Below are 27,082 nucleotides of genomic sequence, written 5' to 3' on the forward strand. Positions count from 1 at the left end.
CGATGAAACCTCTATTTCCCAAATGGTACGATGCAAATGCACAATGCGAATACCATGTGAGAATCACTGGGCATTCAATTGAAAATTGCACCGCATTTAAAAAGTTGATCGAAAGATTCATAAAAATGGGAATTGTAAAGTTTGATGAGCCATCAAGACCAAATGCGGCAAGAAACCCATTACCCAATCATGCTGACCATAGGGTAAACGGGATAATTGAATGTGGGATTAAGAAAATCAAATGTGATGTTGCAGAAGTTAAAACCCCTCTAAGATGGGTTTAGAAAGAGATAGTAGAAAGGGGATTAATCAAACCAGATTTAGAGGAGAGATTTGAAGGGATGAGGAACTATTGTGAGTTTCATAATTGAGAGGGTCGTGAGATCCAAGAATGCATCGAGTTCAGGGCCCTAGTGCAAGACATAATGGACAATAAAGAAATGGAATTTTATGAAGATGTTAAAAGACCAGAAGAGGGAAATATATGCGCGTCAGAGTGATAATCAACAATGAAGGTCCAAAAAGTCAACTACTCAGTGGTCATCATTTCACGACCAAGAAGCAATAAAGTTGGAGTACAAATGGCACAAAAGGTCATAATAAAAAAACTTGCAGTTTTTCCCTATAAATACAGCAATAGAGCCCCCTGGAATTATGACTGCAATGTGACCATCCTGGGAGAGGAGAACCCGGCTAACACTTCAAGAGAGGATTGAGATATGGGTTTCTACACGTGTAGTGGGAAGCGTTATGATTCATCGAATGCAAGAGCGGAGCCTGTAAAAAGAAAAACTTTGGCTGTCGAACAAAAAAAGAAAAGGCAGCCAGACTTGAATCACTTGTTAACGAGCCGGTAAATGAAGAGGAGGCTAAGAAATTCTTGAAATTCTTAAAGCACAGCGAGTATAATGTTGTAGAGCAGATGCATAAACAACCAGCTCATATATCAGTTCTAGCTTTACTCTTAAGCTCGGAGGTATATCGTAGTACATTGATGAAAGTATTAAACGAAACTTATGTCGGTAATGATATCTTCGTCATCAATCTAAATCATCTGGTTAACAACATAAGTGGCAATAATTTCATTTTTTTATGATGATGAAATACCACCCGGGGGTATAGGATTGACTAAGGCTCTGCACATCACCACTCGTTGCAAGGGATATACACTTCCAGGGGTGTTAATTGATAATGAATCGGCCCTGAATGTCTTACCCTTATCCACACTGAATAGGTTGCCTGTGGATAGCTCTCACATGAAGACATGCCAAAACATAGTGAGGGCATTTGATGGCACCGAAAGGAGAGTAATGGGAAGAATTGAAATTTCCTTGTTGATTGGCCCAAACACGTACGAGGTAGACTTCCTGGTGATGGACATCAAGCCTTCTTACAATTACTTGTTGGGAAGGCCTTGGATACATTTAGCGGGGGCAGTTCCTTCATCACTGCACCAAAAATTGAAGTTGGTAACGGAGGATCGAATGGTAATGATAAATGCAGAAGAAGACATCATTGTATCTGTGACCAGTGACGTGCCATATTTAGAGGCAGACGATGAAGCGATCAAATGTTCCTTTTGATCTTTGGAATTTGTGAATGTAACATTCATTACCGAAGGGAATAAGATCCCAATTACTTAGATATCCAAGACTACAAGGATAAGCTTACAACTGACGATTAGGAAAGGTGCCTTACCAGGAAGAGGACTCGAGAGATACCTCCAAGGAAGGGTTGAGGCACTAATGTTGAAATACAAACGAGACCGCTTCGGCTTAGGCTTTAAGCCATATGCAAGACAAAGAAAGAACGAACTGGAAAAAAAGAAAAAGAGGAGGGAAGCATGTTTGAGCGGGGAGGAGATTAAATAGAAACCAACGACATTCTCCCACATATTCAGAACTTTTGTATCAAGAGGAACCATTCACCCTAAGCGAGGGATGCTAAGAAAGGAAACTACGGAAGAAATGTTGGGAAATCTGAACATCAACACCATATCTGAAGAAGAAACTAAAGAAGGGAATTCATCGGGCAATTTCCCTTATGTACCTGGAAGTGTTTTGAACAATTGGACTGCTGAAGAGATTCCTATAATTTTTAGAGCTAATTCAAAGTAATGTTCAAAACACACTTATTGCTCTAAGCCTAGGAGTAATAAGAATCTTTTTGTGAAATAGGCTTATGTCCAAAATCTTTTTTTCAATAAAATGCATCTTTGTTATCATTTTGAGCAAATATTCTTTTATTCTTTTCATTTCATTCATAATCATACTATACAGATAATTATTCTTAGATTCTTTTTTTCTTTGGACTTTCCTTCAAATATTCTTTTATTCTTCATTCATGATCATACCATATAAATAACTATTCTTAGATTCTTTTGTTCTTTGGATCTTCCTTCATCCCAATAACAGGTCTTCAGATATCAATGATATGAGTGACGGTGCTAATGACTCAGAGTCTCTTTTTAAGCAAGATATGTGTATGGAGGGTTCTCAAGATTTTGAAGATGATCGAGACTGTGACCTATCTCTTGATTTGTTGAGGATGGTAGAACAAGATGAGAAACAAATCCTACCTTACAATAAGTCAGCAGAAATTGTGAGTTTAGGAGAGGTAAAAGAGGTGAAGATTGGAGCTTGTATCACTACAGAGACAAAGCGAGACCTTGTTGAGTTATTGTAGTTGGCAGTATTTGAGAAATCCATGGGATGCGTGCTCAGCCAACATGATGAGTCAAGAAGGAAAGAAAGAGCAATATACTACCTCAGTAAAAAGTTCACTGAATGTGAGACAAGGTACTCACCATTTAAGAAATTGTGTTGCGCCTTAATCTGGATAGCCAGAAGACTAAGACAGTGCATGTTGTATCACACCACTTGGCTCATTTCGAAACTGGACTCTCTGAAATATATGATGGAGTCGATAGCTTTGAATGGAAGGATAGCCCGATGACAAGTTTTGCTTTTCGAATTTGATATAGTCTATGTGAACCAGAAAGCTGTAAAAGGGGGTGCAATAGCAGATTTTCTAGCCAGTAGAGCTCTAGAGGATTACGAGACTTTGAACTTTGATTTCCTAAACAAAGATCTAATGTACGTTGCAACACCAAAGAAGATTCTTAAGAAGGCAACCCTTGGAAACTAAATTTTGATGGAGCCTCAAATGCTGTGGGTAATGGAATCAGGGCAGTCTTTGTATCCCCAAACAGAGATCATTATCCCTTTACTAGTAAACTGGATTTTGATTGTACGAATAATATGACAGAATACGAAGCATACATCATGGTTATCTGTGCAACCATAGAATACAAAACCAAAGTGCTAGAGGTATATAGGGATTCTACACTGGTGATCTATTAGCTCAAAGGCGAATGGGAGACAAGAGACCACAAATTGATTAATTATCGAAGGATAGTTCTAGAGTTAATTGAGGAGTTTGATGACATCAATTTTAGTTACCTCCCGCGAGATGAAAACTAGATGGCTGACACATTGGCTACTCTAGCTTCCATGATCAAAGTAAACAAAAAGAAGATGTGAAACCTATCCAGATGAGTATTTATAAGGCTCCAGCCTATTGTTACAACATTGAGGAAGAAGAAAAGGATGATCACCCTTGGTACCACAATATACTGCGATATGTGAAAAATCATGAATACCCTGACCCAGCAACTAAGAATGATAAAAGGACGTTGAGAAGACTAGCCTATAACTATTCTTAGATGGGGAGATCCTATACAAAAGAAGAAAGGACAGGTACTATTGAGATGTGTGGATGCTATCACGGCTAAGAAAATCTTAGAAGAAGCCCACAAAGGTGTTTGTGGAACACATGCTAATGGATTTACAATGGCCAGGCAAATTATGAGATTCGAGTATTATTGGTCCACCATGGAAGAGGATTGTATTAATTATGCCAAGAGATGTCATAAATGACAAATTTAAGAGACAAAATTCATGTGCCTCATTCACCTCTTCATGTTATGACTTCTCCATGGCCTTTCTCTACGTGGGGCATGGACGTTATCGGGCCAATATCGCCAAAAGCTTCTAATGGGCATCGATTCATCTTTGTGGTCATCTATTACTTCACCAAGTGGGTATAAGCCGCTTCATATACCAATGTAACAGAGTCAGCAGTCAGTAAATTCTTGAAGAAAGAAACCATATATATCTATGGAATGCCAGAAAGGATTATATCTGACAATGCACTGGATTTGAACAATAGCACAATAGCGAAGGTCTGCTGTCAATTCAAGATTAGGCATCACAACTCGTCACCATATCGCCCAAAAATGAATGGTGCAGTGGAGGCAGCCAATATAAACATTAAGAAGATTGTGGGGAAAATGACTAGACCTATAAAGATTGGCATCAGAAGTTACCATTTGCTCTCTATGCTTATCGATCGTCTGTTAAAACCTCCACCAGAGCAACGCCTTTCTTTTTGGTCTACAAAATAGAGGCAGTTTTGCCCATTGAAGTTGAGATTCCTTCCCTTCGAGTTTTGTCAGAGCTAAAGTTAGATGAAGCAGAATGGATCCAGTCTCGATATGATTAGGTGAACTTGATTGAAAAAAAGAGGCTAAGGGCTATCCATCATGGCCAGATGTACCAAAAATGAATGATGCGAGCTTATGACAGAAAGGTTCACCCAAAAGAATTTCATGAGGGGGACCTGGTATTAAAAATGATCCTTCCCATACAAAAGGATTTTAGAGGGAAATGGATGCCAAACTGGGAAGGACCTTATGTGGTAAAGAAAACCTTTTCTAGAGAAGCATTGATTTTGACCAAGATAGATGGTAAAAACTTGCCTAATCCTATAAATTCGGATTCAGTCAAGAAGTAATTCATCTAAAAAAGGGAGGGGCCAATGCGAAAACCCATAAAGGACGCTTTGAGACCTCACAAAAAAAAAAGGAAAGAAAAAGGAGAGGCCAAGTCGAAAATCCACAAAGGGCGCCTTGAGACCAAAGGGGTTTTGAGTTGAAAACCCAAAAAAGGGCGGCTCAAATTTTGATCGAAGATGGGGCATGTGGTAGTCTTGTCCTCTCAGAATTAACAAGAAGGAGGAATGTTACATCTTAGGGCATCAACAAAATACTTTAGATCTCCTAAACACATATCTAGCTTAAAATGGTCTTCGAGAAGTTTGAATAGAGAAGCTTATGCTGTGATATCTGGGGCACCTATTTTCATTTTAATCATTTTGTACCTTAGCAAAATTGGTTATCTTGATTAATTTATCTATTGAGAGCAATTAGCAAAATTTGTTATCTTGATTAATTTATCCATTTCGAGCGTTGCTCTCAATAAAATTCTATCTTGTCCATTGTGATAATCTTTTTCAAGCATTTTTCATTGAAACAACAATTATTGGACTTATAATATTCACATAAAATAAGTTCTACATATTGCTTTGAAAAACTTCTAAATAGTACAAGGACCTGAAACAGGACCACTAGTTAGAACAAACTAAATTCAGGATTGGAAACATTTGAGAAAGAATAGTCCAATTTATGACTATTTCTTTAGATCTTCTATCAAAGATACTGGCTAAACGAGAAGGCACGGTAGCATATCAGTGATAAAACCTTGATGAACGACGAGCAATGACAAACTAAGCATTAAAAAAAGATCATTCTCAAAAAAGGACATTTTGCATTCATACAAATATCATTCGTGCACATCCAAATAGAAGCATTTAATGCATTCTGATCATGACATCCTAATGGCTTGGCATAAATAAACCCATGACATGGATTCTACAGGTCATGTTCCCCAGAGAATAGTGTAATAGATCAGAGAAACCATAGATCCTATACCTCTAAAGTTGCAGTGGAGCAAATTAAAGCTATTGACCTTATCTCCCTGAAGTTGTAGTGGAGCAGGTTGAAGATAGCGGATCATATTTCCTTGAAGTTGCAGTGGAACAGATTTAAGCTACAAGTTACAAATCCTATACCCCTAAAGTTGCAGTCGGACGGATTAAAGTTATTATGGCAAGCCTTATCTCCCTGAAATTGCAGTGGAGCAAGTCAAAAGTTACAAATCCTATACCCCTAAAGTTGCAGTAGGATGGATTGAAGTTATCATAGCGAACCTTATCTCCCTGAAGTTGCAGTGGAGTAGATTAAAGCCACGAACCTTATCTCACTAAAGTTGCAGTGAAGCAGGTTGAAGTTACAAATCTCAACTCCCTGAAGTTGCAGTGGAGCAGATTGTAAATGGCTAATCTTATCTCCCTAAAGTTACAACGAAGCAGATTAAAGCCATGAATCTTATCTCTCTGAAGTTGCAGTGGAGTGGATTATAGCTACAAATCTTATCTCCATGAAGTTGCAGTGGAGCAGATCAAAGCGACAATTCCTATACCCCTAAAGTTATAGTGGGTTGGAACGAGGCTACTTGAAGAACATGAGCACCAAGAAGTCAAGATTCGACAAGACCGAGCAAAATTGGTCCTTCTTAAAAGTCTTTGCTCCATTCTTGTTACACGACAACGACCAAAGAGGGGCAGCTGTAATCAACCCAATTTGCCCATGGCAATACAGAAACCAAAAATAATAAAACCAAATAATAAATCCAAATAAAAAGTCTATTTACAACAATGTCCAATTACAATGGCTCAATAGGCACAAAAAAATAATAAATCCTAACCCAAATTCAAGCCCACAACATTAAGATTTTCAAAAAAGAACCAAAACACTAGGGTAAGCTTTAGGCGTCGTACCCTCCTCGTGTCACAGCCACTCCACATCAGTGCCTCCATACACCACCGCGTACTAGCAAGCATCCTTCTCCGTACCTACAAGCAATAGACACAAAAGAAAACAAAAAAAATAGTAGCAAAAACAAGAAAAAATTTGGTAGCAAAAATTGTATTGTTTTTCGGCTATAAAAGCCACAGAGACGAGTTGTAATTTTTTTACGAGATATTGAATACATAAATATTTCACAGAGATTTAAATTACAAAAAAAAAAGCAAATTGAAACAAAGGATAACGAAGGTGGTTTTTCTTTTAATATCTTTTATTTTCTATCCTTTTTCATTCGTTTTTTTAAAGAAATAAACAAAAAATAAAAAAGGCCGAAACCTTACCCTTTCCTTGCGTGCATCGCTGTGGGAGGCCGAGGTTTATCATTTTTGATGAAAAACGACGTTTTTTGAGGTCGAGAAGTCAAAAAACCCAAAAAATGGCCCATTCTTATTTTTCCAACCACCGTGGATGACGGCACCGTCGCCGGTGACAGGCGGCTGCCACAATGGTCTGGCTCCAAAGCAATGGCCAGAGCCCAGAGAAGGGAAGGGAGGTTGAGTGAATTTTTCATAGATTTTTTTTAATTTTTGAAGGATGGAATGAATTTTGTGTAAAAAAATTGATTTATATAGGAGCATGAAATGACGCCATTTTTGGTCAGTGTACTTAGCCACCAAAACAACATAGTTTTGAGTTGGACCGGACCGACCCGACCCTACCCTAACTGCCTGGGATCTGCCTGTTTTTGGACAAATGAGCTATTTAAGTCCTCAGTCCTTTCGCTTTTGAGGCTGATTCCAATGTGGTCCTATCCTATTTTCTTTATATTTGATTTTCGCCACAAACTTCCATTTTTATTTTAATTTGGTCCTTAAACCTTTTAATAGGCAAATGCCTAAAATAGGGTCGCTTTGTGTGTGTTCCATTTTAGCCCGTATTTTATATTTATTTTGCAATTTATCCCTCTTATTTTACTTAAATGTCAATTTAGCCCTTATTTATTTATTTTGGATTGTTCCTAAATTATTTATTTTTACGAATGTTTTTTTTTATTTTAGTCCCTTTGTTATTTATTTTATTTGTTCTTACTTTAATCCTTTTATTTACTTATTTATTTATTCACTTGATTATTTATTCATTATTCTTTACATTTATTCATTTATTTGTTTATTCACATATCATTCATTCATTTATTTTTCATCATACCCTGATGTTCATTATTCCTTCATTTTTAATTTTTAATTTTCTTTTATTGGTTATTTATTTTGTTTGTGCCATCATCATCATCATCATCATTATTATTATTATTATTATTATTATTATTATTATCTATTAATCTATTTATTACTCTTTTTATGTATATATATAAAAAGATTTAGATTATTATATATTGTTATTATTATTATTATTACTATTATTATCAATAGTTATCATTATTTATGTACTGTATTAAAAGTTGTACTTCAAATTTCATTTATATTCTAATTTGGTCCTTTTATTCTTTATATTTATTAACTATTTTTCTTAATATTTATTTATTGTATCTATTTATTTATTCCGTTATTTACAAATTATTATTATTATTATTGCTATTGTTATATTTTTATCTCGTCTTTGCTATTTTATTATTTTTTCACATTTTAAATTTTTTTTACTTAACATTATGTATATCTATTTTACTTACTTATTTATTTATAATTCTATATGCTTCATGTATACATATTAAAGTTTGTAAAGTTAATATTTCCTTTATAAATGTTTGTTGATTCAAATATTTTCTTACTACTAATATTTACTTATTTATCCTTTTGTTTATCTTTTGTTTCCTCCTTTTATGTATATGGTTTCATTGTCCCATTCATTTTTAAACATTTTATGTTATGTTTGTTCGTTTTTGTATAATGCATTTCTGTTTTATTGCTTTACTTATTTATCGAGACTTGTTTACTAATATTACATTCATCTTTGAAATTATATCATTGTCATCATAATATTTTATCGTATATTTTATATCATTTTAAATATTACATTAATTTTTACCCAAATGCATAAAAAAGGAATTTTCAATAATAAGGCAACATTTCAAATTTTGGAGAGTCGAGAAAATTGTATGCTAACTTATGAGGTGTAACACCCCACACCCGAGTCCTACACCAGAATGGGATATGAGGCGTTACCAAACTTAAACACATGCATTTCAATGTTTTCGAACGATCAAGACTTGATCAAATTCGATGCTCCTAATTCTTTAATTTCATGTTTTGTACTCAGGTGAATATAGGAGAGTAAAAAGAGCGAGACACGGGCTAAAATAGAGAAAATGGGCCAACGTCGGAAATCAACATGGCCTGGACTTCCTTACACGGGTAGACCACACGCCCATGCCTTTCTGGCAGACTCTAACACGGCCTGAACTTCCTCACATGGGTCGACTACATGGTCGTGCCTATTTAATAGCCTTGACCACGACTTGAAGCAATCACACACGTGCATGTCACACGGGCGTGTCCCTATCGAGCCCAAGTTCAGTTCTATTCGGAAAAGGCAACTTTTGAGGGTTGAAAGCACTCTAAAGCCTATTTAAAACACCCTAGAGGAGCAAGACACACACAGAGTAGGAAGCAAGGAATTACTCGAAGAAAGCCGATTGATCCATCTCCGAAGCCAGATTCTCCTTCAAGACTAAAGATCTCCCTTCAATTTCCCTCAGGAGTTTTTTGGGTTTTCTTTACGTTTTATCATATTTATTCTTTTGAGATGTTTTACTTTACAATCATGAACTAAATCCCCTAAATACCTAAGGGGAATGAAACCTAAGACGGATCTTGTTATTATTTCTGAATTATATGATAAATATTTGATTTGTTCTTAATTATGAGTTATTAATTCTTGTTTTGATATTCCAAGATATTGATTCAAGTATTGATGTGCTTAAGCAAAAGTCCCTGTTTAAGAGTAGATCTAGCATAATTAACCGGAGTTGATTGCACGCCTAGAGATAGGGTGACATAATTTTGCCAGATTAGGGTGAAACCTAATAAAGGAATTCATAGATCGAGTTAATGCAACGCTAGGGGTTTTAATTAGAAAGAGATTTCAATTAATCAACTTAGGCTTAAACGTTGTTAGTTGATAAACCGTAATTTATACATATTTTTACCCCATACTTAACAAATTTTATGGATGATTTGTACTTAGAATTGGTGAATTCGATGCTCCTAATGCTTTAATTTCATGTTTTATACTTAGGCGAGCATAGGAGAGCGAAAGGAACTAGAAACGGGACAAAAATAGAGAAAATGGGCCAACTTACGAAATCAACACGGCCTGGACTTCCTCACACGGGCATACCACATGACCGTGTCAATTTGGTAGAATCGAAGCACAACTCACACGGGTAAAACACACGCCCATGACATTCTAATAGGCTCGAACAGGGCCTGAAGTAATCGTACACGGGCGTGTCACACGGGCGTGTCACATGGGCGTGTCTTTGCCGAGCCCAAGTTGAGTCCAATTCAAAAAAGACCACTTTTGAGGGCTCTTAGGCATTCCAAAGCCTATAAATACACCCTAGAAGAGGAGAATAAAGGAGGCACATGGAGGAAGGAAGGAATTAATCGAAGAAAGCCGATTGATCCATCTCAGAAGCCAGATTCATCATCAAGACTGAAGATCTCCTCTCAATTTTCCTTCAGGAGTTTTGGGCTTTCTTTGTGTTTTGTATTCATTATTCTTCTAAGATGTTTTTCTTTTTAGTTATGAACTAAATCCCCTAAATACCTAAGGGGAATGAAACCTAAGACGAATCTTGTTATTATTTTCTGAATTGTATGATAAATATTTAACTTGTTCTTAATTATGTGTTCTTAATTCTTGTTTGATATCCCAGGATACTGATTCAAGATAAGCTCTCATTCAGAGGAGGAATAGACCCTGTCTAAGAGTACATTTTTCATAATTAAGCGGAGTTAATTGTGTGCCTAGAGATAGGGTGACAAGATTTTTCCAGATTAAGGTGAAACCTAATAAGGGGATCCATAGATCGAGTTAATCCAACCCTAGGGTGTTAATTAGAGAAAAGTCTCAATTATTCAATCTAGGGATTAGACGTTATTAGTCTTGAATAGGAATAAATCGTCCGATTCGGAGTCAGAGTAACAAGTGAAGTCTAGGTGGATTCTTCCTTAGGTATTGTCTTAATTCAATCGTTTTTCCCAAAAGTAATTCCCTAATTCTATTTTCTATGAATTCTTAGTTTATATAATTAGTTAGTCAAAACAAAACCCACTTATTCTTAGGCTAGATAATAAAAAGGCTGTCATTACTAGTACTTTTAGATCTTTTGGGTTCGATAATCCTATCTTGCTAAAACTATACTACTGTTCGATAGGTACACTTGCCTACATTGCGATAATAGTTAGTTTCAAGAAAAATTAATTATAAATTTATAAAACTTATCACACAAAATCACGCGATCTAGTTTTTGGCGCCGTTGCCGGGGAACTAAGATATTAGGAACACTAAATTTTTATTACTTTAGTCATTTATTGCAAGTTAATTTAATTTAATTTTATTATTATTATTATTTATTAATTTACTTTTTCTTTCTCTTGGTAGGTTTTTATATTTTATGACTGGAAGAAACCCGTCAGGACCACTACTTTTTGACGAAAAAATCGATAGTACAGCTTGCAGAAACCAAGAGAAAAAAGGCGAAGCCTAAGATACACAGAGGAAGAGCAAGAAGATGATATATCAATTATGACCAAGGAGATGGCTGAAAATCAAGACAATCAGCTACCTCCTACGATACTCGCTAAACTAGCAAATCAGAATCCTGCTCCTCGTACTATGTATGATTATGCTAAACCTACTTTAATAGGAACTGAGTCAAGTATAGTTAGGCCTACTATTGCTTAAAATAATTTTGAACTAAAACCTAACACTATTCAAATGATACAGCAATTTTTTTAGTTTGATGGTTTGCAGGATGAGGATCCAAACACTCACTTGGCAAATTTTCTGGAATTCTACGATACATTTAAAATTAATGGCATTTCTAATGATGCCATTCGTCTTTAGTTATTCTATTTTTCATTAAGGAACAAAGCTAAACAGTGGTTGAACTTGTTACCACGAGGGTCAATTACTACTTGGGAACAAATGACCGAAAAATTTTTATTAAAATATTTTCCGCCGACTAAAACGGCCAAATTACGTAATGATATCTCTTCGTTTGTGTAGATGGACTTAGAAACTCTTTACGATGCATGGAAGAGATGAAAGGACCTACTGCAAAGGTGTCTTCACCATGGATTACCTCTATGGTTACAAGTTCATACATTCTACAATAGTGTGAACCCCTCGACAAGATAGATGATTGATGCAGCAGTCGGAGGAACCATCAATAACAAAACACCTGAAGAGGCTTACGAATTTATTAAAGAAATGTCACTGAATAAGTATCAGTGGCAAGTCATGAGGACTAAGCCAACTAAAATAGCAGGCGTTTATAACGTCGATTCGGTTACTATGCTGTCAAACTAGGTAGAACTTTTAAATAAAAAGATTGATGGTTTACTTGGTTCTTCGCAGGTTCATCCAGTAATGCACTGTGAAGTCAGTGGAGGTGGATCAAACAATTCATAATATCAATCCTATGGTCACAGCATGAAGAATGAACAATTAAATTACATAGGTAATAATCCTCGATCTCAAAAAAATCCATATAGTAACACTTACAATGCAGGTTGGAGGAACCACCCAAATTCTCCTGGGGTGGTCAAGGGAATCAAAGGCCACAAAATCCTCCGGGTTTTCAACAACCACCCTATCAACAAGAAAAGAAACCAAACCTTGAAGAGATGTTATCTAAATTTATCTGTGTCAGAAACTCGTTTCCAGAACACCTAGACAGCACTTAAAAATCAACAAGTGTCGATCCAAGGGCTAAGAAATTAAGAAGGATTCGTTGAGCCTGAGCCAAAACCGAGGCAAGAAACTGTGGTGAACAGAGGTCAAGGTGAGGTAGGTCATAATGAAAACAAATCAGTGAATGTCGAATACAAACCCCGTGTGCCATACCCCAACATGACAAGGAAAGACCGCTTAGATAAACAATTTGGTAAATTCCTTAAACTTTTAAAAAAATTACACATTAATTTACCGTTTATTGAAGCTCTATCATAGATGCCAAATGCAATGAAATTTTTAAAGGAGCTTTTAAAAAATAAGCGGAAGTTGGACGAGGCGTCGCATGTGGAGCTAAATACAGTTTCCTCAGCTATTCTATAGAATAAGCTACCAAACAAATTAGAAGATCCAGGGAGTTTTACAATTCCTTACTTCATTGGTAGTTTAGGTGTTAATAATGCATTAGCTGATTTAGGGGCTAGTATGAACGCCATGCCATACAAAATCTTCAAACAATTTGGTCTCGGGAAACCCAAACAAAGAAGGATGAGCATTCAATTAGCAGATAAAACTATAAGATTTCCTAAGGGTATTATTGAGGATGTGCTAGTTAAAATTGATAAATTTATATTTCTTGTTGACTTCATTATTCTAGACATAGAGAAGGATAGAACCACTCCTTTGATTTTAGGAAGGCACTTTTTAGCAATTGCTAAAACTATTATTGATGTTGGCACAAGTGAGCTCACACTTCGTGTGGGAGACGAAACAATCAGCCTTCAAGCTCGTAATTCTGGCAACACATTAAAAATTGAAGGTGATTATTTAGACCAATCTACTAAAACTGACAATATGATACAATCTACTTTGTAGGAAATGAGTTTGAAGGAAGTACATGAACCATTCTCAAGCAATAGTAGAGGACCTATTCATGAAGAACGAAGGCTACAAATCGATGAGCTAGATGAATGGCAGACGCATAAATCGAGAACACCCGATAAACCGAAACTATGCCAGAACGAGCTCAATACCTTTCCAAATCAACTTAAGGTTGGAGATAAAGTTTTATTAGATGCTGCAGATCCACACATTGTCACTACCAAACCGAATGAAGACTTCCCTCTTACGGTAGTTAGCATTTTCCCATTCGGTACAGTCGAGGTAAGTCATCCCAAGTTCGACACTTTTAAGGTAAACAACACCCATCTAAAACCTTATTGATAAGATGGATAACAAGAATAAGGAGTATAAACTCCTCGAACCACCATGACCATTCAATGGAGAGGTAAGTCGAGCTTAGACTATAAATAAGCGCTTCTCGGGAGGCAACCCGAGCACTAACAATATTAATTTCTTTAAATTTTAATATTTAACACCTAATTACTAACGATGATCTTGAATACAGGTTTTCCACACAGACAAGGCCAAGCACACTGCCGTGCGATACTGCCGTGTGAAAACAAGGTAAAAGTTATCTTTCCTAACACGGGATGCGATAAGTGGCCATGGGAGTGCGACCTGGCCGTGGTCAAATCTGCCAAATGAACACGGGCATGTAAAAAATGAACACGGGCGTGTCAAAAATGAACATGGGCGTGTCAAAAATGAACACGGGCGTGTCACACGCCCGTGTCTAGCACCCGTGGATGACACTGTCAAAATAACACGGACGTGCGTAAAGTGGGAGAAGTGAACCACATCACACACGGTGGTGTAACATGATGATGTAGCCACGCGGCCTAGACACACGGGAGTGCCCGAAGGCCGTCCATACAGGCGTGTGAACCGGCTGTGCCACTTGAAAAATTAGATTATCTATCTTATTTTATTTTTCTTTTATTAATTTTTGAAGATTCTTCTATTTTTAAACACGGCTTATCTTTATGATTACTATCAAATTATTCCCCCAATTCTTCTTTTGTCCTTCAGAATCATGTTTGTCCTCTAGCTTTATTTCCAACAACTCACTCTTGCTAATCCAGGAATTTCATCCATCTTTAACTCAGGAAGTTTCACTTTTCTCCCTATCTTAAGAACTTACACTTACATTTGTCAATATATCTATCTTTGTACATTGAGGACAATGTACATCTTAAGTGTGGGGGGTATTCATTTCATTATCAGAAAAATTCCTGAATAACTGTTGTGTTCTCTTGAGAAGCTCTCATATCATATTTAGGATAAATTTTGATATATTTATGATTTTGATTGATATATCTTGAATTAAAACATAGGCATTTATGCATTGATTGTTTAAACTTTAAGACATTAGAGAATCAAGCATGATAAGTTGATTTTTAAGAATTTAAAATTTTAGGTTGTTTCCCCAAAGTTTAGGTATTACTTTGAGTTAGAATTCACAAGTTTTAAACATCAAAAAGCCATAATTTTTGTGAGATTTTTGAGCCTTTTAAGCATCTATTAATTCTTTCATGCTCACTTTTATTATTGCTTTGAGTGCGTCAGTATTGAACTATTATTCTAGAACTTGCTTGATTATGCATGTTAAGACCACACTATTTGATTTGATATGTCAAAATTATTAATGCACTTAGGATTAACCCACCCATGCTATGAAAAGCCTACCCCCACGATTAACGCCTAGTGAACCCCCTTGACCTAACAAGCCATTCCTTGATTTACCTTCAATATTAACCCTTAACCCATTATTGTTGAAATCCCCCAAATTAATTTGATCCCTATTTTTATCGAGATCTAAGTTGGAATAGTTTCTTAGCTATGTTTTATTCTATTTTGTGTTTATTTAACTTGTTTTTTTTTTTAAAAAATGTTTACATATTAGTAGTAGTAATCTTGTGAGCTAAAGAAGTTAAATTCCATATTATGAGAAAAAGCTTTGATGTATACAATTGATGACTAGTCATTTTTTCTAGTTACGCAATTTTTCAATTTGATATCGATTCTAACATTTTCTTTCAGCTTGTGACCACACCCCCTAACCAAGCCTCGTTGTAACCCTCTAAAGGCCTTTTGATCGATGTTTCATCTCAATTTATAGTGGTGAAGATTTGATTTTTATGCAAGCCTATGGTAATGACTTTTCATTATTGACTATTGAGTGCTTCATTTATTGTCCTTAAACACCTCGTGTGATTTGAGTGAATCTTTAGTGAGGATATGAAACTCTGTTACATTCTGAATCAAAGGTAATTACTTAGACGAGGGGAGACACCTATGTTTTCAGGATAAAATGCTCAACTTGGAATGCTTGAAACTTTGATGTTCTTTTAGTTGAATTCTCAATGTAAGATTACCTGTGGATTATTTTTGAGATATTTTTGATAGAGATTATAAGTTGAGAAGAATTTATTTTGATTATGAGTTGAGAATTTTGCTTGAGGACAAGCAAATGCTTAAGTATGGGGGTATTTGATAAACCGTAATTTATACATATTTTTACCCCATGCTTAACACATTTTATGGATGATTTTTCCTTAGAATTGGTGAATTCGATGCTCCTAATGCCTTAATTCCATGTTTTATATTTAGGCAAGCATAGAAAAGCGAAAGGAATGAGAAATTGGCCAAAAACAGAGAAAATGGGCCAAATTACGAAATCAACACGGCCTGGACTTCTTCACACGGGCATACCACACGGCTGTGTCAATTTGGCAGAATCGAAGCACGACTCAAATGGGTAAAACACACGCCCGTGCCATTCTAACAGGCTCAAACACAGCCTAAAGTAACTGCACACGGGCGTGTCTCTACCGAGCCCAAGTTGAGTCCAATTTGGAAAAGACCACTTTTGAGGGCTCTTAGGCATTCAAAAGCCTATAAATACAACCTAGAAGAGGAGAATAAAGGAGAAAAAGGGAGGAAGGAAGGAATTACTCGAAGAAAGCTGATTGATCCATCTAAGAAGCTAGATTCATCATCAAGACTGAAGATCTCCTCTCAATTTTCCTTCAGGAGTTTTAGGTTTTCTTTATGTTTTGTATTCATTATTCTTCTGAGATGTTTTCTTTTTTAGTTATGAACTAAATCCCCTAAATACCTAAGGGGAATGAAACCTAAGACGAATCTTGTTATTATTTTCTGAATTGTATGATAAATATTTAACTTGTTCTTAATTATGTGTTCTTAATTCTTGTTTGATATCCCAGGATACTGATTCAAGATAAGCTCTTATTTAGAGGAGGAATAGACCCTGTCTAAGAGTACATTTGTCATAATTAAGCAGAGTTGATTGTGTGCATAGAGATAGGGTGACAAGATTTTGCCAGATTAGGGTAAAACCTAATAAGGGGATCCATAGATCGAGTTAATGCAACCCTAGGATGTTAATTAGAGAAAAGTCTCAATTATTCTATCTAGGGATTAGATGTTATTAGTCTTAAATAGGGATAATAACATAACTTAATGATCTCTACGGAACAAGTTAAATGAATAAATTGTCCGACTTGGAGTCAGAATAACAAGTGAAGTCTAGGTGGATTCTTCCTTAGGTATTGTCTTAATTCAATCATTTTTATGGTTTAGGGTAATTCCCCAATTCTACTTTCTATGAATTCTTAGTTTAGATAATTAGTTAGTTAAAACAAAACCCCCTTATTCTTAGGCTAGATAATAAAAAGACAGTCATTACTAGTATTTTTAGTTCCTTTGGGTTCGACAATCCGGTCTTGCTAAAACTATACTACTGTTCGATAGGTACACTTGCCTACATCGCAATAATAGTTAGTTTCAAGAACGATTAATTATAAATTTATAAAACTTATCACACAAAATCATGCGATCATTAGTCTCGAGAGAGAAAATAATATAAATTAGGGATTTCTATGGATCAAGTCAAATAAATAAATCGTCTAATTCAGAGTCAATAACAAGTGAAGTATAGGTGGATTTTCCCTTGGGTATTGTCTAAATCAATCAGTTTTCCCAAAAATTTTTCCCCAATTCACTTTTTGTGCATTCTTAGTTTAGTAATTAGTTTAGATAAACAAATCCCTTTATTTTTAGTCTAGATAATAAAAAGAGAGCTAATACTAGTACTTTTAGTTCCTTTGGGTTCGACATTCCGGTCTTGCTATAAACTATACTACTGTTCAATAAGTGCGCTTGCCTTCAACATCATAATAGTTAGCTTTCAAGAACGGTCAATTATAAAATTATAAAACTTATCACGAACGATTACGATGAAGTTTTTGATGTTGTTGCCAGGGAACTAAAATATTAGAAACACTAAATTTTTATTACTTTAGCCATTTATTTTATTGCAATTTTAATTTTTTTTTGTTACTAAATCTTCTTTTATTCTCTTCTGGCAGGTTTCTATAGTGTATGACTAGAAGAAACCCGTCAGGACTCTTTGATAGTGAGATCGACAGAACAGCTCGTAGAAACCAAAGAGAAATAAGGCGAAGCTTAAAATACACAGAGGAAGAGTAAGAGGATGATAGTCACACCACAACCGAGGAGATGGCTGGCAATTAGGAAAATCCGCTACATCCTGCTATTGCTACTGATCCAGTAAATCAAAATCCTGCTCCACGCACTATGTATGATTATGCCAAACCTAATTTAACAGGAACTGAGTCAAGTATAGTTAGACCTACTGTTGCTGCAAATAATTCTGAACTGAAACCTAACACAATTCAAATGATACAACAGTATGTTCAGTTTGATAGTTTGCAGGATAAGGATCCAAACAATCACTTAGCGAACTTTCTGGAGTTTTGCAACACTTTTTAAATTAATGGCGTTTCTGATGATACCATTCGCCTTCGGTTGTTTCCCTTTTCATTGAGGAATAAGGCTAAATAGTGGTTGAACGCGTTACCACGAGGGTCAAAAACTACTTGGGAACAAATAACTGAAAAGTTTCTACTTAAATATTTTCTGCCAGCTAAAACGGCTAAGTTGAGGAATGACATCTCTTATTTTGTGCATATGGATCTAGAAACACTCTATGATGCATGGGAGATATACAAAGCTCTATTGAAAAGGTGTCCTCACCATGGATTAGCTCTATGGTTGTAGGTTCAGACGTTTTACAGCGGTGTGAACCCCTCAATAAGGCAACTTATCAACGCAGCCGCCGGTGGAACTCTGAATAACAAAACACCTGAAGAGGCTTATGAATTTATTGAAGAGATGTCACTGAATAACTATCAGTGGCAAGTCATGAGAACAAAGCCGACAAAATTAGCCAGTGTTTTTAAGGTCGATTCGGTCATGATGCTCTCCACTTAGGTAGAACTTTTGAATAAGAAAATTGATGGTTTACTTGGTTCTTCACAGGTTCACCCAGTAATGCAGTGCGAAGCAAGTGGAGGTGGATCGAGCAATTCAAAATACCCACCCTATCGCTATAACATGGAGAACGAACAAATGAATTATATGTGTAATAATCCTCGACCTCAAAATAATCCTTATAGTAACACTTACAATGCAGGTTGGAGGAACCACCCAAATTTCTCATGGGGAAACCAAGGGAATCAAAGGCCACAACATCCTTCGGGTTTCCAACAACCATCGTACCAGTAGGAAAAGAAGCTGAACCTTGAGGAGATGCTCACAAGGTTCATCTCGATGTCAGAAACATGTTTTCAGAATACCGAAACAGCACTTAAAAATCAGCAAGCATCGATCCAAGGGCTCGAGAATCAAATTAGACAGCTGGCTAAAATGATATCAGAGAGACCACCAGGAAGTCTACCTAGTAATACCCAACCCAACCCAAAAGAACATGTGAAAGTAGTTACACTTAGAAGTGGGAAAGTGTTGGCTGAATCTGAAAAGAAGCCACCATAAAAAGCTAGCAGAACCGAAAGAGAGGAGGTAAAACCCAAAAACAATGACAATCCAATGCCAAAGAAATATAAATTGCCAATCCCATATCCAGCAAAGTTAAAGAAAGACCGCATGGATGCACAATTCTGTAAATTTCTTGAACTTTTTAAACAACTGCATATCAACTTCCCTTTTGACATATGCAAAATTTTTAAAGGAGCTTCTAACAAATAAAAGGAAGTTTGAAGACTTACCTACAGTGGAACTTAATGAGGAGTGCCCGACCATACTCCAAAATAAACTGCCAACCAAACTAAAAGATCTAGGAAGCTTTACTATTCCCTACTTAATTGGTAGTTTGAATGTTGATAAGGTACTAAATGATTTAGGCGCTAGCATTAATTTGATGCCATATAAAATGTTTAAACAACTTGGTATTGGGAAACCTAAACCCACTAGGATGAGTATTCAATGAGCTGATACATCTATTAAATATCCTAGGGGTATTATAGAGGACGTACTTGTAAAAGTAGATAAATTTATATTCCCTGTTGATTTCGTTGTGCTTTCTATGGATGAAGATGTTAAAGTGCCTCTAATTTTAGGGCGTCCATTTTTAGTCAGTGCTAGGGCTGCTATTGATATGGGTGATGGTAAACTAGTACTTAGAGTAGGTGACGAAGAGATTAATTTTAAAATTTATGATGCAATGAGATTTTCTAGGGAATAGGATGACTCATGTTATTGTATTGACTCTATTGATCATGCTACTCAAGATTCTTTTCAGGAATTCATACATAAGGACACGATGGAACTATGTCTCACCAAAGGAGAGGAGGTGGACGATGATCCCAATGAACACTCCCCAAGACAAGCAAAATATGAGGGTATTAAGGTAAACGATGAGCTTAAGCAAAAACCTTCTATTGAAGAACCTCAAAAACTGGAACTTAAATAATTACCAAGTCACTTGGAATACGCATTCCTTGGAAAGAATTCTACACTACCAGTAATTATTACTTCTAATTTGCAACCCAAAGAGAAAGAGGAATTACTCCAAGTATTAAGTGAGCATAAACGGGCCATAGCTTGGAAAATTTCTGACATTAAAGGGATCAACCCTTTTTTTTACACCCACAAAATTTTAATGGAAGATGAATATAAGCCATTCGTGCAATCTCAAAGACGACTGAACCCCAACATGAAGGAAGTTGTTAAAACTGAGGTAATTAAACTCCTAAATGCTGGAATTATTTATCCTATTTCTGACAGTTCTTGGGTAAGTCCAGTGCAGGTTGTTATTAAGAAAGGAGGCATGACTGTTGTAACCAATGAGAAGAATGAATTAATTCCAACAAGGACAGTCACAGGTTGGAGAGTTTACATTGGCTATAGGAAGCTGAATGATGCCACAAGGAAAGATCATTTCCCCTGCCATTCATCGACCAAATGTTGGAAAGATTATCAAGGCACATGTACTACTGCTTTTTAGACGGACTCTCTCGCTATTTTCAAATCCCAACAGCTCTTGAAGATCAAGAAAAGAAAACATTTATGTGTCCATACAATACGTTTGCTTATCATAGAATGCCTTTTGGATTATGTAATGCTCCTGCAACTTTTCAGTGCTGCATGATGGCCATTTTTGACGAACTCGTATAAGACATTATGGAGGTATTTATGGATGATTTCTCGGTATTTAGTAACTCTTTCCATCTTTGCCTTAAAAATTTAAAACGAGCCTTAATAAGATGTGAGGAAATGAATCTTGTACATAACTGGGAAAAATGTCACTTTATGGTTCAAGAAGGTGTTAGGACATAAAATTTCTAGTAAAGGGATTGAGGTTGATAAATCTAAAATTGAAACTATTGAAAAACTACCTCCCCCTAGTTCAGTTAAGGCTATTAGAAGTGTTTTAAGACATGCTAAGTTTTATAGAAGATTTAATAAAGACTTTTCTAAAATAGCTAAGCCTTTGACTAAATTACTAGAAAAAGATGTGCCCTTTAATTTCGATCAGGAATGTTTAGAAGCGTTTAGTACTCTAAAGAATAAATTGATTAATGCTCAAATTATAATCACACCTAATTGGAACTTACCTTTCGAACTAATGTGTGATGCGAGTGATTTTGCAGTAGGTGTAGTTTTGGGACAGCGAAGAGACAAGCATTTTCAGTGTGACAGCCCAAAATTGACCCTAGTCGGGAAGTGGTTTCGGGACCACAAAACCGAGTCATAAAAATAATAAATTGCTATATTCTATGCTTATTATGTGTGTGCATGAGTATGTGGAAGTTTCATTCTCTAATTTTGCCAATTGCATGAGAAATTATTAAATAGGGATCAATATGAGACATGGTGAAATATGATAGACTAATTTTAAATGGTTTATTAGTGCATGTCAACACAAGGGTGGACTTGCATGTCAAATTGCCCAATTTTCTTTATAGTGGCCTGCCAAGATGGGTGTTGATGGGCAAATATATATGTTTAATTAGTTATTAAAATAAGAAATGGCATTATGTGAGAAAAAATAATATTTGTGAAATAAAGTAAAGAAAACAAAGAGGAAGGAAGGCTCATCTTTCATCTCCTTCATTGCCAAAATTGAGAAAGGAAAGATTGAAAAAAATAAAGAAACCAAGGCATTCGGCCATGGCTAGTTCAAGGGAAAGGTATGCATTGTGATTTTATTCTAATTGATGTTGAGATTAAGTTGATAAGTGTATAGTCTAGTTAACCCATAGCTAAATTCATGAATTCATTGTTGGGAGATAAGAATGGAAGTTGCTGTATGTATGGGTATATATGCACTTTGGAAAGGAGATTTTTGGGTGTTATTTGAGTTCTCTTTATGTATGTATGTGCGTGAGTATTCGGTCATGTTATAGATTCATGTTGAAAAATGTTAATGATATATGTGTCATATAAATGTACTTGTGAATGAACTTGAGAATATCTAAATTATAGGTTGGAGGTGCCGAATGTAGTGTTGGATGAGTTTCAAAGAATAAAAATTTAGGTGACTAGAGGTTAATGACATTCGGCCAAAGGCTTGTGTGCTAGCAAAATCGGTATAAATGTTGTTCGATGTGTTGAATTGAGTAAGTTAGAGGTTGGAACACTTAAGGATTTGGCATCTCTATGACATTAGATATAAATGTATGAAAGGCTAAGTTTAAGTAGTAAGGCCGAATAGGTTATAGATAAGGCACTTGTGAGTCTTTGGCCAAGCAATTGACAAATTAAATTAGAGTTCTTATGACGTATAATGTCAAGTCTAACTTGGTATATTTCGCCACCTAATTAAGTATATCGGTGGTGTTGAATGTAATCTTACACATTCGGCCATATGGGGGTAAAAATGGGTCGAGTGTTCATGAGATGAAATTTGGTGTTTAAATGATGTTATAGTTGACATTGTGCATATATACATGCATTCGGCCATCTAATTGAGTATGAAGGTGGTGTTAAATCTAATTGTGATGCCCATTCCGAAGTATATATATATACATATATATGTATATACACATAAGTATGCCCATTCGTGATGTTACCTTTAATTATGTGTATAATCGACTAAATGGGTAATTAGTGAGGATGGTTGCCGAATATACAAACATACATGTGCATGTGTAATTGAATTATGAGTGTTTAGCAAGATGGTTAAACTAGTTGATTTATTGATTAAGCTCAAGGAGTTAAAGGCGGAGAATCAAGCAAAGGCAAAGAAAAGATCATCGAGTAGCCGAGTTGGAACCGTCCTACCCAACACAAAGTAAGTCATTAAGCATATAGTTTGTATTGATCTAAATAGACATAATGTCTATGTAATTATGCCGAATGGAATGATAAATTTATATACATGTATGCATGTGGTGATGAAAGTGTTGAATGAAAGAAAAGAGGTGAGATGTATTGAGTTGTTGATCTCGGCACTAAGTGTGCGGTATAAACATTTATGATCATGAGATTGGCACTAAGTGTGCGGGTTTAAATTGTTCAGCACTAAGTGTGCGAGTTTGATTATATAGCACTAAGTGTGTGAGTTGATTATATAGCACTGAGTGTGCGGACTTAATATATATTTTTGAATCATATGGGCACTAAGTGTGCGACATTATTGAGTTGATCACGGACAGCGGATCGGGTAAGTACCTTGAGTTCGTGACTACTAGGCGCTATGTTTATATTTGAAGTTGAGCTTGGTAAGTTTGAACCTATGTGACAATTATAATTGAAGTCACGTACATAAGATTTATCGTGGAATGGGTGAAAGGTCGTTTAGTGATATGATTATAACGAAAATAAAATGATGTATGAAAATGCCTCGAATATCCTATTGATTAGTATATGGAATGTGAATGCATGACTTGGTATGTGATTGAACCGACAGGTTTGAGGAACTATGGTATGGTTCAGTATGAATGGAGTAACTAGCCTCGTTCCATTTCGCTTCCTATTGTGATAATGTTATTAATGGATGGTAGTGCATTGCTTATGACTTACTGAGTTATATACCCACTCGGTGTTTCCTTGTCACCTATTCTAGGTTTCTTGGACTCGTCTCTTTTCGCATGATTGGGCCGTCGCCGAAGTCATCACACCGGCTAGCAAGTTTTGGTACTTTCTTCTTAGTCGGCTTAGGAGAACATTTCGGCATGTATAGGCTATTACGTTGTGTTTGAACTTTGGTATGTAAACTTTTAGCCATGCGAAAATGGCATAAATGTTCGGTTGGGTTTGGTTTCATAATGTTAGGTCGTAAATCTTGATAATTCGACCTTTTTTTTTTGCCATATGTCATGGTTGATTATTTTGGTGTTAAAATTCATGATATGGCAAACAATAGTGTAGTAGGGAGATGTTTGACAATGATTAGCCTTTGGCATGGCTAGTCATGATCATAATTGGTGATATGTATGACGAATTACTAGTTAGATCAAGGAGAAATCACGAAATAGGCATAGTTGCTTTCGTAACAGATGCTGGCAGCAGCAGTGACGTGAGATTGAAAAATCACTAAAAATAGTAGGAGTGGAATTAATTAATGAATAAATTATGTAATCGAAGCTTGATGAGTCTATGTTCGTATAGAAGTAATGAAATGATCATATGGACAGTATGTTAAGAGATATTCAGGTTCTCATGAGACAGGGCCAGAACGGTTTCTGGATTCCCTGTTCCGAATTTGGAAATTAATTACAAATTAACCAGAGATAATTAGGAGTCATTCCATATATGTACAGATTCCTCTCTGAGTCTAGTTTCTATAGAAACAAACGGCATCGGTATTGAAGCTCTGTGCAGGGAGATATCCAAGTCGTAATGCGCAAAGGTTAGTGTAGTCGATCCCTGTAACAGGGGAAACTTTGACTAATAAACTGTACTAATTGGCCCAACCAAAAATTCTGCAAAAATTCTACCATATAGGTATATGAGTCTAGTTCCAGGGAAAATTTACGGAACTGGATTTCGAGTTTCAGAACTCAAGATATGATTTTTAAAGCGACTAGCACGCAGATTGGCAGCTTGTCTGGGAAATGTCAAATAAGTGGTTTGAAGTCTGTTAACACCTCGTGTTCGGGGTGTTACATTTGATTGGTATCAGAGCTATGGTTTAGTCGGTTCTAGGACTACCATAGCACGTATGAGTCTAGCTATACATGCCTTAATGTTAATGTTTAAATGTGTGATGACTTCTGACGGTTAAAAATTTTGTTTTGATTAGTAAATGGATCCCGGTGTAGAGAGAACCTTGGCGGATGACGTTGAAAGTGTAGCGGCTGCTCCTGCACAAGGGACGCCACCTGTTGAACCTCAGTCATCTGCGAATAATCAAGGTGAGGGGGCTAAACAAGCCTTCTTTACCATGATGAATGAGTGGGTCACGCAATATGCCCGAACCAATCCGGCTGTCCAACAATTCCCGAATTTGAATAATCCACCCCAAGAGCCCGTAATGCCATCAGTTACTGATCCTGTGAGGCTGAGTAAGCCACCTGTAGACTTGATTAGGAAGCGCGGGGCTGAGGAGTTCAGGGCCATAGTTACTGATGATGCCGAAAGGGCCGAGTTCTGGCTTGATAACACCATTCGGGTGTTCGATGAACTGTCATGCACACCCGATGAATGTCTAAAGTGTGCTATATCCTTGTTGCGAGACTCAGCCTACTATTGGTGGAGGACCTTGATTTCCATAGTCCCAAACGAACGAGTTACTTGGGATTTCTTCCAAGCGGAATTTCGAAAGAAATATATTAGTCAACGGTTCATCGATCAAAAGCGTAAGGAATTCTTGGAACTCAAGCAAGGCCGTATGACAGTATCTGAATACGAACATGAATTCGTAAGACTCAGTAGGTATGCCCGGGAGAGTGTAGCTGATGAGGTTGCTATGTGCAAAAGATTCGAAGAAGGATTGAATGAAGATTTAAAGCTATTAGTGGGTATTTTGGAGATAAAAGAATTCGTGACACTAGTCGAACGAGCCTGCAAGGCGGAAGAACTTGGAAAGGGGAAGAAGAAGGCTGAATTTGAAGCTAGAGACTATCGTAAAAGATCGACGGGTAAAGCTCCATTCTGAGCTGTAAAGAAGTTCAGGGAGGACACTAATAAGTCGAGGATGACTACGAGAATTTCCATCAGAGCACGACCATCGACGAACTCCCGAGCTACTTCGGTAGCTAGTGTGGGCAATAATCGTCTAGAGAAACCTGAATGTCCCCAATGTGGAAGACGACACATAGGTGAATGTTGGGGTAAGTCTATTAACAGGGCCTGTTACGGATGCGGTTCGAAGGACCACTTCATTAGAGATTGCACGGAGCTTGATGAGAAGAATAAGATTCAAGGTGCAAGACCTAGTGGAGTGACAACTAGAGGTAGACCACCGAGAATTTTAGGAGGTAGGGGTGGTAGTCAGAGAGGGGCCTCTGATACGGCTATTCGAGTCGAGAACCGTACTCCTGCTAGAGCATATGCCATTCACGCACGAGAGGAGGCATCCTCCCCTGACGTCATCACTGGTACCTTCACTCTCTTTGATACTAATGTGATTGCATTGATTGACCCCGGCTCCACTCATTCATATGCATGTGAAACCTTAGCATCCAGTAAGACTCTACCTGTTGAGTCTACTGAGTTCGTAATTCGGGTGTCAAATCCCTTGGGTCGTTACGTGCTTGTCGACAAAGTGTGTAAGAAATGTCCCCTAGTAATTCGAGGTTTCTGTTTTCCGGCGGACTTGATGCTTTTTCCGTTTGACGAATTTGATGTTATTCTTGGTTTGGATTGGTTGACCGCGCATGATGCGGTTGTGAATTGCAAAAGCAAGACTATTGATTTGAGGTGCACAAATAACGAGATAATCCGAATTGAGTCTACGGACTTAAGGGGGTTGCCAGCTGTAATATCAGCAATGTTGGCCCAGAAATATGTAAGAAAAGGGTGCGAAGCATACCTTGCGTATGTACTTGATGACAAAGAGTTACAAAAGAAACCCGAATCTGTGCCGGTCGTTTGTGAATACCCGGATGTTTTTCCTAAAAAGTTACCGGGTTTGCCACCTGTTCGGGAGATAGAGTTTGGTATTGAGCTTGTACCTGGAACTACGACAATCTCGATAGCTCCGTATCGTAT

The 27,082-nt window shown here is 36.7% G+C and overlaps 1 non-coding gene across 1 annotated transcript; it reads right to left on the reverse strand.

Annotated features, from left to right (window-relative positions):
* Positions 1 to 18,562: 18,562 nt before the first annotated feature.
* LOC121210494 (small nucleolar RNA R71) lies at positions 18,563 to 18,669 on the reverse strand. Its single transcript, XR_005905612.1, has one exon. It is a non-coding gene; the product is annotated as a small nucleolar RNA R71 (small nucleolar RNA).
* Positions 18,670 to 27,082: the final 8,413 nt, after the last annotated feature.

This window comes from Gossypium hirsutum, chromosome A11 (genome assembly GCF_007990345.1).
Source record: "Gossypium hirsutum isolate 1008001.06 chromosome A11, Gossypium_hirsutum_v2.1, whole genome shotgun sequence".
NCBI classification, from domain to species: domain Eukaryota; kingdom Viridiplantae; phylum Streptophyta; class Magnoliopsida; order Malvales; family Malvaceae; genus Gossypium; species Gossypium hirsutum.